This window comes from Zea mays, chromosome 1 (genome assembly GCF_902167145.1).
Source record: "Zea mays cultivar B73 chromosome 1, Zm-B73-REFERENCE-NAM-5.0, whole genome shotgun sequence".
In the NCBI taxonomy this organism is placed as follows: domain Eukaryota; kingdom Viridiplantae; phylum Streptophyta; class Magnoliopsida; order Poales; family Poaceae; genus Zea; species Zea mays.
In genome coordinates this window covers 121,969,348-121,984,399 of record NC_050096.1, presented here as the reverse complement: position 1 = coordinate 121,984,399, position 15,052 = coordinate 121,969,348, and positions in this window count along the sequence as shown.

The window sequence follows — 15,052 nt, the reverse complement described above, 5'->3', positions numbered from 1 at the left end:
GAGCCATCGTACTCAGAGGATAACTCCTCCTTAGAGTACTCCAAGTCCCCAAAGTCCTCTGATGGAGGACTCAGAGGGTGCTTGCATTTCCCCTCTCTCGAGTGACGCCTGCCCCTACTTCCTTTTCCTCCATCCATCGCTCTCTTGGGTGAGGAAGGAGGGGAGAAGAGGAGAACGAGTGAACAAGAACAAGTGAGGAAGGAAACCAGGCACAAGCGGGCTATTTAAAGAAGGTAGAGGGTGACCCTTCATTTCCCGCCCATTCGGTCAACAGTCACAAGACTTCAATAGCAACTCGAATCTCTAAGAAAGAGGACAGGTTGCTGGCGCCGATTCACATAACATGGCACCAGAAGAAATCAAAGTCAACCGCGCAGACGCGACATTACACCTCCCAGTCACATTAGTTTACTATTTTGGGACAAGACAATGGGCACTTTTCAATGGATAGATACCCATTGGGTGTACCATACGAATTTTTCGAGATTTTCTAAAGCGGCATGACCTGCAACATATACACAATGAATACCCAACGACAAAAGGCAAGATCAGTCAAACTAAAGGCAACCAAGAATCTATCGGGCAAAAGTCCAATCAATAGAAGCATTGAAGGCCCTGGTCAAGTGCTGTCCAGCTGGACCTCTCCTGGTTCAGGCTCAGCCGGCCAGGCCCCTATTCCTCAAGAAGTCCAGTCGGAGCGGGTTAAAACCAAGCTAGGGGTGGACAAGCGTCACCACTAGAGTACATCAAAAATCTTCCGAGAGCAGGCTGAAAAGACCTTTGAGTTGATTACTAGAATTCAACTCAAAGCTCGAGGGCTACACCTATTGGGTGGACCTTCGGTGCACCCAACGAACACATGAAGGCCCAAGGAAGAACGCTAAACCCAAAAGCAAACAAAAATGACCTTTTAGGTGATTACTCAAAATCAATTCAAAGCTTAGGGGCTACACCCAACGAACACAGGAAGGCCCAAGGAAGAACGCTAAACTCAAAAGCGAACATTAACGGCCTTTGAGTTGATTACTCAAAATCAATTCAAGGCTCGGGGGCTACACCCATGGGTGCACCTTTGGTGAACCCAACGAACACAGGAAATCTCAAGGAAGAACGCTAAACTCAAAAGCAAATAGTGATGACCTTTGAGTTGGTTACTCAAAATCAATTGAAAGCTCGAGGGCTACACCCAATATACAAGAGCGTAAGGATGAAGCAATCACTGAAGAAATGAGGGAGAATCACAAGATTGGGTTTATCTTAAAGTCTCAAGTCAATTGTCCTAAAAAAATTGACTCTCGAGGGCTTGTGGGGGATGGATATCCCCCGGGTCCACTCACACATGGAAACGCGTCTTGGGCCACCTGGTAGGTTTCCTCCTAGGACGTCCTTCGGGTGGGCCGGCCGAAGGTAACCAGGCGAAGCAAGCCCATTCTGAACTAGCAAAGGCCAACGCTCGAGTTAGGTGCCACAAGAGCACGAGTATATCGGGCGGAACGTTTGCGCTCACCCGACGGGCTAAGTCTCCGGTGGTGACTTGGGCGGATGAGCGAAGAGGGTTCCAGAAATGTAGGAAGACAGTTCGCTACAAACCGAGAGATGGGCGAATGGATTATGTTTATCACTTGTGCGGGGATAGCTATCCTTGGTCGTGTATATAAGGCCAAGAGGCACTCCTGCCATTTTAATCTCACCCTCAGCCCACCGTACTCATAGTCCATAGCTTGTAATCATAGGACATATGGTGTTACTCCATTCTCGCGGCCCAAACCTATATAAGCCTATGCGTTTTTCTATCATGTCACCGCATGAGCCATCGAGTCACGATCAACGACGCCATCCTACCCAAAAGCATCACATGGGTAACCCTGTGGTGCGTAGTCGGGTAACAAACACCAACAGAGGCCCTCACCACCTCAGTGATAGGCAAAGCGTCTTAACGCTCCTTTGAGGAGGTAGGACTAATCAATTGTCTGGTGGCACCAATATAGGCCATCTAAGCAAAAGCAATGATCTCTCATTAAGAATGATTCAGCCGAAGCTAGCTCTCGAAGTGCTCCTGAACAAAGAGCTTCAGAGGCACAACAAATTTTGGCAGCAAGTAGGTAAAGGCAGTAAATGTGATCTGCCCTCACCTCCTCGGCCGCTTTTATACTAAAAATGCCCGCGAAGCGGCACAGTCATAGAAATTGTTCCCACACAGCGTCCCAGGCTTCCCCCCAAAGACTTAATTTTAGGTCACTCATTTTTATTTCAAATACATCACCTTTTTCTTAAACGAGCTTCGGGAAGGTGTTTTCGGATCTTCGGCATAGGGCCTCTAAGTTATAATTTTTGCGATCTAAGCTCGTTTACGAAGAAAACAAACTCATCCTGCAAGGGGCTACTATTGGGGGCCTTGTATGCCGAAGATCACTCATTTAACCTTTTACTTCGGCACAGGCAAGTGTATTTTAGGACTGCTTCTACTAATGGACGAAGCGAACATTCGACCGAGAAAGCATACAAAGAAGCTTCACACATGCATGCAAGTGAAAAAGGTCCTAGGCGAAGTCAATAGCTTCGGCGACAACAGAGGAACTTTGGCTGTAAGCCAAAGGAGAAGGTGACAAAGGCCTAAACCCATGCAACCGAGGATGGAGAAAATACGTTACTAGCCCAATGGCATTTGTAAACAATGAAGGGCATGATTGTAATCATGTACTAAGTCGGTTCGTCTCCCCTATAAATAGATGAATAGTACCCCTCATAAAATACCTTTTACTAGGTGCTACAGCTTCGTATCGCTTAGCCTTCAAAACCCCATCATGCTATCTTGAGTCTAAGAGTCGAAGGTATGACTCTAAACTTGCATGATACAGAGAGAAAAGAAATAAAATGCTAAGGCATGTGAGATGAATTTCCATATCTTATTTCATTGTACACTGTATATTCCATTTGATTACACTTCACCTTCATCCTTGAGTAGTTACTCTGAAGGGATAACAATTCAAGCACAAAGGTTTTTGCTTTTTAACTTTGTGTTGCCTTGTTTTTGATTTCATATGACAAATTAAAACAAGTGACCAATAGGGTGGCTGTCTTGGCTAATGTACCTCTCCTAGAGGGTCACCAATACTAAAGTGGAAACCTTAGCGGTTGCTTAGCATTCAATGTATTTTGTGAAAGCCTCATAGTGGATCCCTAGCCATTCACCTTGGTAGTGAGTAGGGATCAAATCAACCTAGGCTAGAGGTGATACACGGCTTGTGGGCAAAGTTGTACCACCTCTGCAGAGTGTAAAACTAATATATCAGTTGTGCTCATGGTTAAGAGCGACCTAGACCCACACATGATAACTGAACTTTAAGATGGATATTAAATCATGATCGTTTTGTATAAGGTGATTTTCTTAAGTGATTTCACATAAGTGCCTTTGATATATAATTATTATGCTCATGCTTAATTCGGTTTGGGTATACACTCATTTTTAGGAATTAGATGTTGTTAATAAAAATATTGAACAACTAAAATGCTAACATCATAACTATAGCCTTACCTTGCAACCTTAGCATAATTCCTCCCATTTGCTGAGCCCCCACCGTAAGTGAGCTCACCCATTGCTTAATTTTTTATCATAAGGTGATGAGGAAGACTTTGACGAGGATTTTGATGCGTACTAAGTCTAGCGATGCTCCGGTCATCTTCCTGTGGGAGATAGCCTATGATGTTTCTGCTGTACTTTGATTATGCTACTATTTAAGCCTTTTAAGTCTAGATGATGTAATAAAGTTTTTATACTCTCTTTTATTCCTTTATGCATTGTTTTTTGATATATTACACTTGTGATGTCAACATATGTGTGGAAAATGGATCTTGGCACACATATGGTATGCATTCGGTTTTGCCTCTAAAACCGGGTATGATAGAAGTGGTATCAAAGCTATGCTGACTCTAGGTCATTAGACTAATTAGAAATGGAAAGCCAAGTCTATTCAAAATATGATTATTTTTCTCTTACAAAATTTATTTTATTAAGCTTGTCTCTTTTACTTCAACTAAGGTGATAATTTCTTCTTGTAGGTGGTGCACACTCTCAATACCTCTCGTGTGGGCACCCTTCACATTCCCCCACCTCAGCAGACTCCTCTATACCTACTTGTGGTGGAAGAAGACCATGAAGAGCTACACCACCCTGATGGAGAGAATGGTGTGATCATGGAGGATAGCTCTGAGGAGATTTTGGCGACACCCACTCCGTTACCAGCGCCTCATGCTTTATGCTGGAGCTTCTTCTTTAGCACCACCATTGCCAGTCGCCCAAGCCCCTACTCCTAGAGGAGATGATCCAAAAGGCAATGAAGATGAAGAACAGGGAAATCAAGACAACAACAATGAACCTAACCAATATCACAATCAAGATGATGAAATTTGACGGAATGTGGCCTATTTCTAAGCATTACACTTCAATGTTCGAGACAGGCTACTTTCCCAACCCGCTGCAAAATTTGCTACATGAGTTGGGCAACTATGTTTGTCCTCTCTATAACAATCGAATGGTTTCTGAGCCCCGTCGGGTGATGAGGTCATCACTCCCATACAAATAATGCATGGACCGATAACACGAGCACGTGCACGAAAGCTGAATCTCCAGGTTCATTCTAACCTAGTCAATTGTGTTTTAGAGCGTACGCTTTGTGGCATGAATGTTTTAACGGTTAGTAAGTTTGTAGAGGACCATTAAAGACTTGGGAAAGTCTAAGGTGTCGAGGAGAAGCAGTAAGGGCGTCTGCAACAAGAAGGAGATCAAGTCCAACTCGGCTGCGATTCCATCTCGGGTTCTATGACCAATCTGCACTAAAATGGATGCCCAGGACGCATCCGGACTCCGATTGCGATGGACTAGATATAGTCAGAAAGATAAGAAGATTATCTAACCAAAACAACTAGTACCACCTTAAAATTCATTCGACGTCAATGAGAATCATCGAAACAAGTCAGCACTCATATTCTGTTTTGGTGCTACGACACCATCTGTTGGGCCGTTTATCGTGTTGGAGCCCATTAGGGGTACCTCCAGGGGTTATGCACGCCCCGAACCACTATTTTTATCAGCAGCCACCACCACATTAGGGTTTGCGTTTTGCTTAGATCATATCTGTCATCGAACACTATCATCGTTCATCGGTTTGTGAAACCCCAACTCATGATCAACACAGTTTTGATTGCATTCTTCCTGTTCTTACTTGTGTTCTTGATTGCACTTGCAGGGATAAGCCTTCGTGGCAAGGTCACTTGTGTGTAACGGGTTACAACCAACGAAGCAGTGGTGTAGTGATTGCGAGGATCCGTTCGCTCGGAGCCTTGGATCATCAACGTCGATATCTCCACCCAATCAAGTTACCATACCTCACGAAAGATCAAGCCTCATCCTCTATCATCGGGCCTCCTAATATATCACTCATCTGCATATCTGGCTGATGTATGAAAGAGACAGAGGATTCAAGACTCTCTCAGCACATGAGTAATTGACGCCGCTATCCACTTATGCTGCTTCAGTTAGCAATTCTTCTCGAAGGGCTCTATGGTCACTCATCCACTCCTACCATCTATAGCTTCATGACACGGTGTATGGGCACCTTACTGTACGCCCTCGTGGTGAGAGCTAGATGAGCTTGGTTTGATCCAGAGCTGGAGAAGATTGCCTCAACACCCTTGTAGTTGTGGTGGCAGGTCTTAACTCTGACATGAACAGTGCTACCCTAGAGATCTTGAAGATGCATGAGAAACTTGAAGAAGCACATGAAAGGATTGCTGAGTTGGAGGCTCAACTTGAAGGAATGGAGCCTCCAGAAGTTGAAGCCCCTATCTTAGCTCTGTCCCCGCCTCGCAAGTGACTTCATTATGAAGCCTCTAGATCTATTACTAAGCTGCTTTAGATTTAGTATATGAGTCATAATGTAATTAGTTCGTCCGTGTAGTAAACGATGGAACTTTATGATGGTACTATTATAATAATAACAAATATGATGGTGATGATTACATAATGTTTGATTTGGATCTTTGATTGAGTGCAATGATCTTATGGAATTATGTCCATAAGAACATTAAAATTAATGAATAATTTTTAAATTGCGTTCGAAGGCTAGTCCCCTAAAATCTTTCTCTATTCTTCACTTATCTAAAAGGATTCACTTTCTAACCAACGAGATGGTGAATACCCACTCAGGTTTAGGACTCAACCAATGTCAACAGTCTAGTGAACAGTTGCCACCACCTCCACCACCTAACCCAACGGTGGAACAGTTCATTGTTGCCTATATGCAACTACTATAAGGTCTCACAGCTTCAGTCCAACAACTCAAACTAAATCAGTAAAATCAACAGAACCTACCTCACCAGAATGCACCCTAAGCCAGAGATAGGCACAAAAATTTCATGAGTCACCACTGTCACACCCGGTTCTGGGGGCAAAACCGAATGCATAGCATATGTGGGCCAGGATCCATTTTCCACACATATGTTGACATCACAAGTGTAATATATCAAAAGACAATGCAATAAAGAAGTAAAAGGGAGTAGAGTAACTTTATTACATCAGCCAGAATATAATATCTTAACAAGTATCATAATCAAAGTACGGCGGAATTAAACATGGACACTCTTCCACAGGAAGGTGACTGGCACATCGTTAGACTCAAAATTCATCAACGTCATCTGCGAAGTCTTCGTCATCACCCTCTGATCAAAATATTAGCTAGGGTGAGCTCAATTATGGTTGGGGCTCAGCAAGTGGGGGAAATAATGCAAAGTTAACAAGGTAGGCTATGGATAAGCGGTAAGCATTTTAGTTGGTAAATATTTTATTAGCAACACCTATCTTACTACTTGTAAGTGTGTCCCAAATATCCCCATTAATCAAAGGCATAAGATTATATCAAAAACACTTAAATGAAATCACTTAAGCAAACCACTGTTAGATCATCGGATAACGATTTATTTTCCATCTTTAAGTTCAATTATCATGTGAGGGTCCAGGTTGCTCTTAACCGTGAGAACGACTGACATATCAGTTTTACACTCTGTAGAGGTGGTACAACTTTACCCACAAGCCATGTATCCCATCTAGCTTGGGTTGATCGGACCCATAAACACTACCTAGGTGAATGGCTAGGGATCCACTATGAGGCTTTCACAAAATATCCTTAGTACAAAGCCACCCGCTAAGGTTTCCACGTCAGTATTGATGGCCCTCTAGTGAGATAACTTAGCCAAGACTACCACCCCATGTTAACATGAGCTGCCACCAAACCACTTCCGCCCCTCTTGCCCATCTTTCAGGTAGGGTTGCTAAGCACTAAGTCTATAGAGCTAATTACCAAAGCCAGAGCCATTATAGCACTCGTGGTTGCACTGTTATCCTGGGTGGTCACTCCATGTTCCATTTAATACAAAATGTTCTTATTTAACCATCGGGTTAACATCATAAATAAAACTTCATTTCTGGAACATAGTATCATTAAAAGAGTGACATCATATTTATCAAGTTGAGCAATAGCAAAAATTGCTAGGCATAGCATTTATCCCAGGGTAATTCAAGGAATAGGGTTGGTAATTCTAGGAAATCCTTATTTAGGCAAATCCCATCAAATTATGCAATATCCGAAAAGTAAACATAATTATATGCATTATTTAGGTACAAATAGAAATGCATAGGGAGATTCCACTTGCCTTGCTTGAACGTGTCATGTGGGTCATCCTCGAACGAGTTTGGTTCATCTACCCCATAGTCAACTTCTAATCATCGATTCACGTATCGTACATACAAAACAATACGTACGCCACCATTACATGGGTAACTTTCACCATTACATACACATTCATATATCACACAACTATACTCATAAATATGTCTAAAGCATAAATATTTTATTAATCCACTACATTCTCCACTTTGAGTTGTTATTGGTAAAAAATATGAGCAGGTGGCTACGAAGCTAGTTTATCTAGTATAACGTAGATAAAATGACTTAACAAACTTTACAGAAAATAATTACTTTATGACTAATAATAATTCTTTGGGTTTTATCCTTCCCTTTATAACTAGAACTTATGCGTATCGCTAAAATGTTTATTTATAAATCACATAACATTAATATTCTAAGAATTAATGTAATTACTAATTTTGGACTTTAGTAACATAATCACGGTTATTTTTGACATAAGTAGATATTTTACTAATTCTATGTGATTAAGCGATATATGTACGAACATTTATATCCTGATTAGTGAAAGTTTATATCTTAACCTAACCGACAATACGTGGCCTAGTACTCTTTCATTTTCTTATATTAGTAAAACTTATACTTAATCCACTATTAACATAATTTCGTTTTATTCGCTACAATGAGAAATTAGTCGCAAATGTTTCTAAATTTAAATCACCAACTTAGTGAATCGTTACATTATCTATTTTTCGAAATATAAAATAATACTCATGTCCAAAATATTGTCGCAGGACTGTTCTATAATTAAACTTATACATCAGGGGTCTCTTTTTAATAGTTTCTGATCTAGATTTTTTCAGAATTAGTTTTACACAAAACCAGGGGCTAAAATGCAAAATCGTCTTCTTCTACCTTGGAGCTGACCGCGCAGGGAGGAACTCAGCGAGCAGGGAGGGGCGAGGCGGTCGCGGCCAGGGGCGCGACTGGGGACGCGGACGATCCGGCCGAGAGCGTGGCGCGACGAACGGTGGGGCTCCGGCGAGGCGGGCGCGCGGTGGCTTGTTCCGGCGAGGTCCGAGTACGGCGAGCCCGAGCAAGGAAGAGAACGTGAGGAGGGAGAGAGCTCGGGCAGGGGAGAGAAGGGCTCGACCCAGTTCCATTTATAGAGAGAAGAGAGGGAGAGGGAGGGACATCGGGGATGAGGTGGCCGGCCGGCCATTAATGGCAGCGGCCATAACTTCGTCGTTGATGGCATCGTTGATGGCGGCCGTTAATTCACTAATGGAGAGAGTAAGTGGGGGAGGGAGAGGAGGAAGTGGCGGCGCCGGTTTCTAGCGCAGGGGAGAGGAGAGGGCGCGACTAGGCGCGGGAGGGAGAGAGGCGCGCGGTGCCGGCCACCGGCGGCGCGTTGCTGACGCGCGAGCGCGCGCACGTCCCACGGACAAGGCGAGGGCTCGCGGGTGGGCCCCGCCGGTCATAGAGTCAAAGGGAGGGAGGGAAAAGAAGGGCGCAGCGGTGGGCCGCAAGTGGGCCAAAACGGCTAGGGTTAGGGTTCGGCCGATTTGTTGTTTTTTATTTTTTCTTTCCTTTTTCATTAGAAATATAAACAAATATATTTTTAAATATTTCTAAAAATCATAATAATCATACCAAAATTATTTATAACTGAAATACTTATTTTTGGACCAATATTTCTATATTAATTAATTGTATTTTCAATATAAAAGAAATTCTACGAAACAACCATAAATCAAATATGAGCAAACAAAAATTATTCTAAAGGCAAATAAAATCAAACACTTGAAGAATATTTTTATTATTATTACTACTAATATCCTAAATGTATTAGTTTTAGTTGATGGTATTGAGGTGTTACAACCACCCTCCTGCCTTTTCTCACTCAGTTGATCCCTTCGATGCCGATGATTGGACCAAGGTGATAAGCAAAAATCGAATATCACACAGTGAAGAGACAGGGAAAAAGTCCTATATGCTTCTAGAAGACTTGAAGGAGCAACATCTGACTGGTGGGATACCTTCACCGTAGCTCATGCAGATGCGAACGCTATCACTTGGCAAGAATTCTTATCTGGATAGCTTCCGTGCTCATGATATTCCCTCGGGAATAATGAAGCTGAAGAAGAAATAGTTCTTATCTCTTACCGAAGGAAACATGTCTGTTATTGAATATGGTGACTGCTTCACTCAGCTCTCGAGCTATGCTCCAGAAGAAGTAGATAGTGATGAAAAACAATAAGAGTGTTTCTTAGAAGGTTTGATCAGACGTTTAAACTACTAGCTGCAGAGCCACAACTTCCCAAATTTTCATACCATGCTTAATAAAACAGTTGGCTTGGAAAGCAAGAGGAATGGACTGATAGATCAAAAAAGGAAATTTCAATATCAAGGATAGTCATTGTCACACCTAGATTTAAGGGGTAAAGCCGGGTGCGTCTCATATGTGCGCCAAAGAAGGACAACACATATAATGACCAAGTGTATAGAGATAAATGCCACAATCATTATTACATATCGGAAGAGTCTTACAAAAATAAATGATAACAAATAAACAAACTCATAATTATTCCTTAGCACCATTAAGCTGACTGGGAGACGCCACCTAGATAAGCTCGTACTCCTAGTCTTCATCTTTTTCACGCACCCCACAGATTTTTCAAAACACCTTTCCTTCGATGCGCGAAGCTCTACAACTGTCTTTCCAAAATAATTTTTCCATTATTCACTGGCATCTCGATCAGCTTCAGCATAAACGCATTTTACTTTGGCCTCAGCTAATTGTCTCCGAAGATCTTCAATTTCACTCTTTTGGGCCTCAGCTTGAGCTTTGGAACTGGCTTCATCTTCTTTTATTTTGTTTACCAATGAAATTAATATTTTATCCTTTTCAAGGCCTTCGTTCCTTAGTTCAATTACCTCTGAGCGAAGGTTGTTCATAGCTATTGTACACCCTTCATCTTCGATATTTTTCTGTGCCTGTTGGAACTCGTTTTCCTGGGCAAGTTGATCCAACGTGGGAGTGAAAGCGATGTAAACAAGGTTTCAACTTGAGATGGCAATAACTCTGTTAATCTGGCCTCTCAAGGGCATTGTGCGGGGGTATTTATAGGTATCTGAGTGCCCAGCGTCAAGGATTAAGGACGCATGTGCCCTCAGGTGCCTTGGTTCCCCTTGGAATATTCTCATTAAAGCAGGGTTACAGACTGTAATAACAGAAAAACCTTTACAATTTAAGCCCGTACTGCGCAGTAATAGCGCAGGGCCCGTTATGACGGGCCGGATTGCACGTGGGCTTCAGTGTTGGGCGACACCGCGGGATGGGGCAACCTCGCCATAGGTCTTCGTCCTTCGGCATGCCGAACGAAGAGCGAAGACTGCCGGTCGTCGTCTCCGTTGGTGCAGCGAGACTGGCGAAGGCATCGAGCGAAGGGTAGCGTCTTCGCCTTCGCCCCAACATTTGCCCTCCGAGGGACCAGTTCGACCAAGTCATCTGGTGCCGAAGGCGTCGCTAGATGGTGGAGACGCTGCCCTCGCTCAAAGTGGTTCCGCGGGGGTTTTTGACATGACCGTTGATTGACACTGTACTGTTGGATTGCGGGTTTCCTGAAGCGCCGCGCCCTGTGTATAAAAGGGGGCGGGGGGCGACGCGTTTTGAACTTTATCTTTCCGCGCTCCGCGAAAACCCTAACTTCCTTCTCAAACCGCTCGCTGCTCGTCTGCCCTCCTTGCTCTTGCTCGTCGGAGATCTGGCCCGTGTGAAGCAGACCGCCTGCCGCCTCCGAAGGTACGTAGCCATGCCGTCCTCTTCCTCTTCTGCTGCCGATACGCCGCCGGCCGGCGCGTCGTCCGAGGAGACGCTGAGCAATGTGGCGGCGGAGGAGTTGTGCACCGGCGACACAGTGGAGTTCGGCGTGTCGCGGATGTCCTCGGTCCGTGTGCACGACATGCAACAGCTTGGGTATTTTGGCGGCGGAGTGGCATGTGTCCCGGGGGCATAGGAGGTCCCCGAGCCGGAAGGCGAGTTGGTCGTCTTTGAGGCTTTTTTCGCCGCTGGCCTTCGTCTGCCCGCGCATCGATTTGTGGGAGAAGTTTTGCGTAGATTCGACGTCCAGGTCCACCAGCTGACGCCGAATGCCGTGGTGGCCCTGGCTAAATATGTCTGGGCAACGACTTCGTACGGCGGGCAGCCCTCGGTCGAAGTCTTCGCGAAGTATTATTGTCTGCATTGGCAGAAAAGGAAAATCGGAAATAAGATTGCTCAATTTGGATCTTGCACATTTACGTCGAAGACCGGCAAGACTTCGATGGAAGTCGTTGAGTTGGTTCCCTGCGCCCGCAATAAATGGGGCAACTGGTGGGAATTTTGGTTCTACGTTGCCGAAGGCACAGTCGAAGACCATCCGGGGCTCCCCGTGGCTGTCATGTGTTCGCATTATTACTCAGCGTACCCGCAGTTTGAGGTAGCGGAGGAGGATGAAGACGAAGGGGCCCTGCGGTGCGCGGCCCGCATGAGTAGCGGACGCGATCTGGTTGAGGAGTTTGTTGGGTATGGGGTATGGCCCTTGGCGCGTGGCTGGGTGCTGGGTGAAGTATGCCCTCGCCAGATGCCTTCCCGTGGTGGGATGCTGGTGCGGAGTCCTGCCTTCGCACTGGATTTGCATGGCCGAGATCCTGCCGCATTCGTGCGTGAGGCAGAGGATGGGGCGGTGCGAATTGTTGGTCGCTACGTGCCAAAGACGGAGGCCCAGCGGAGTTGGGATATACGCGGATCCAACGACCGCCTGAATAGGGTCTTCGAGTTGAATTGTTTGTCGTATGGTGGTTATCCCGGGCAAGACGTTGTCGACCGCCGCGGGAAAAACCGGCGGCTGAGACTGAAGACGACCCCGCGCCGGAGGCCGCCCCATCCACTAAGAAGAGGAAGCTAGGTACTGCGATGGGAGAACTGGGGTCTCCGATAGTTTTGCTATGGAGTTGATGGGGACATGCGCGGCCCCCTGGGGAAGGATGTCTTCGCCCGAGCTCTGGGAGTCTTCGGCGCGGATGCTGGAGGTTACCGGGGGTCGATGGCCTAAGAACGTTCCTATCCCCCGCGCGGCCGGCAAAGACTTCTTTACGTCTCGCATGGCTCGTGACTTGAGAGTGTTTCCTTACGGACGGAATATTGCTGCTGTTGTGTCGGCAGTGATGAACAAGGATCGCCAGGAAGCTGCGCAGAAGCGCCGGACGGTCATCATGCTTCCCGAGGCTAGGTCGAAGAGGGCGCGGGGGACTGCGAAGGCTACCGCCCCTGGCGTTAGCCAGCCGACGCTGGCGGCGAAGCCGGCCGCCCCTGGGTCCAGCAAGGTGCCGGAGAGCGTGAAGGCGGTCGGCGCCGGCGGAACCAAGTCTGCCCCGACCGGAGCCGCGAAGGCCCGGGAATTGCCTTTGCCGGGGAAACGCGTTGCCGACTTCGGCACAGATATTAGTGTGGACGATTATCTCGTTGGTAAGTTTTTTTTTGACTGGTGATACGATGCAGGATCGAGCGAGGGGCAACTTGTTATTGTTCCGCCTGCGGTGGCGACCACGGTGTCTGCCATGGTGCCTGGGGTGAAGGGTAGCGCTCTCAGCGCTGACGGCGAGATTTTGGCGGTCGCTGCCGTCAAGGACGAAGCGGGCATTGTGTCCCGCCGGTTGAGGGAGGCGTCGCAGCAGCTGAGTCAAGTAAGTTGAGCTGGACTTCGGTGTTTACCACTTTCATGGGGATTGTGGTCTCATGTGTGTCTGTTAGGCGGCCGACTTCGCCGACCGTGTGGCATCAGGGCCCTTACTGCAGATGTGTCTGCCGAAGTCGAGAGACTTCGAGCGCAGCATGCTGACGCCGTCCGGGAAAAGTCGACTGCGGATAGCAAGTGCCACAAGCTGGCGGAGAAGGTGGCCGCCCTGGAGGGCGAGAGGACGGACCTCCGGCGCCAGCTGGTGGAGGAGAGGAGGGAGGCCAACCAGGCCATCGCCAAGGCGCAGGCGGAGGCCAAATTGGCGCGGGTGGAGGGGAGTCTTGCCAGCCAGCGCGCCGAGGAATGGGAGGTGTTGTTCAACGCTTTGCAGGCCCGCATGGAGAGGGCAGAGGCCTCTACACGCTCGGAAGTTGAGCGGACGCGCAAATAGCTCGTGGACTCGTACCGCGAGCTGGGCGCGCGGACTGCTGACTTCGAAGTGCTCGACCGAGAGGCGGGCCTTCGCTTCCTCGAGTGGCTGCAAGAGGAATTGTTGGCGCTCCCGACCATCGTGGAGGGATTTATGTCCTTTGCCTCCCTCGTCACCTGCGAAGGGGCGTTGAACGCGTTGTCCTGCGAGGGGTGCATTCACTATGAGGTCTTCGACCGATCTGATGAAGATTTTGGGCGCAAGATTTATAAAGTCGAAGACCCTGTGGTGAAGGACTCCGCGGGGGCCCTCTTCGACCGGATGTGGGGCCCCTACGGTCGGGAGGTGGTCAGGGAGCGGTCTGACCGGGCGAGGGATCAGGTAAAGTTTGTCTTGTGTACAGTGTCGTTGAATGTGGGTATACGTGGGCTTTTGCTGAATCTGTGTGCTATGTTGTAGATGGCGCGTGCCGAGGACGTGGAGGACTTCGGACCTCTGAACAGCGCGCAGCCCGAAGCGGAGGCCAACCCGGTTGTGGCCGAGGCTGAAGTCGACCCGGCCTCACCCCCGGAAACTGGTGAAGGCTCCCACGCTGCCCCTGCGGCTGCTGTGTCCGGTGGAGGCTCGTCGCCAGCCACTGCGCCGATGGTGGAGAATCCCCCGAAGGCGGCGACGGAGCTGGCAGCGGAGGATCCCCCGAAGGCGGTGACGGAGCCGGCAGCGGAGGATCCCATGGCGGCGGCTGGGTCTTCGCAGGTGGCTTAGTGGGTGTGGGGTAGTTAGAGAATTTTGGCTATGTTACTGAACCTTGGTTGCTGCGCAGGTTCAGGATTTTGGGCCTGCGCACGCAACCGCTACTGCTAATTTTGTGGCGGCTTCGACCGTGGTCGCTGGAAATGAATCGAATGAGTCTGCGTTTAAGTTTTCTGATTTTGATGACTCTGGGAGTTCAGTTGAGTGGACTGAAGAGTCTTCGGATGAGGACTTGGATTACTTTGCGGCCTTGGATGTGGCTGCGGCGGAGGCTTCTCCGCATGTTACGGATGCTGAAGTTTTGCCTGGTCCGAGTGCTGGGCGTAGGTGGCGAAGGGCGGTGGCGAAGCGTAGAGTGAGTGAAGTGGATGGCGGTCGGCTTCGTGTGGGCAGGGCTGGCAAGCGGGAATTGTTGTCCTCGCCGGTTGGGGCGAGTGTAGGTGAGGGGG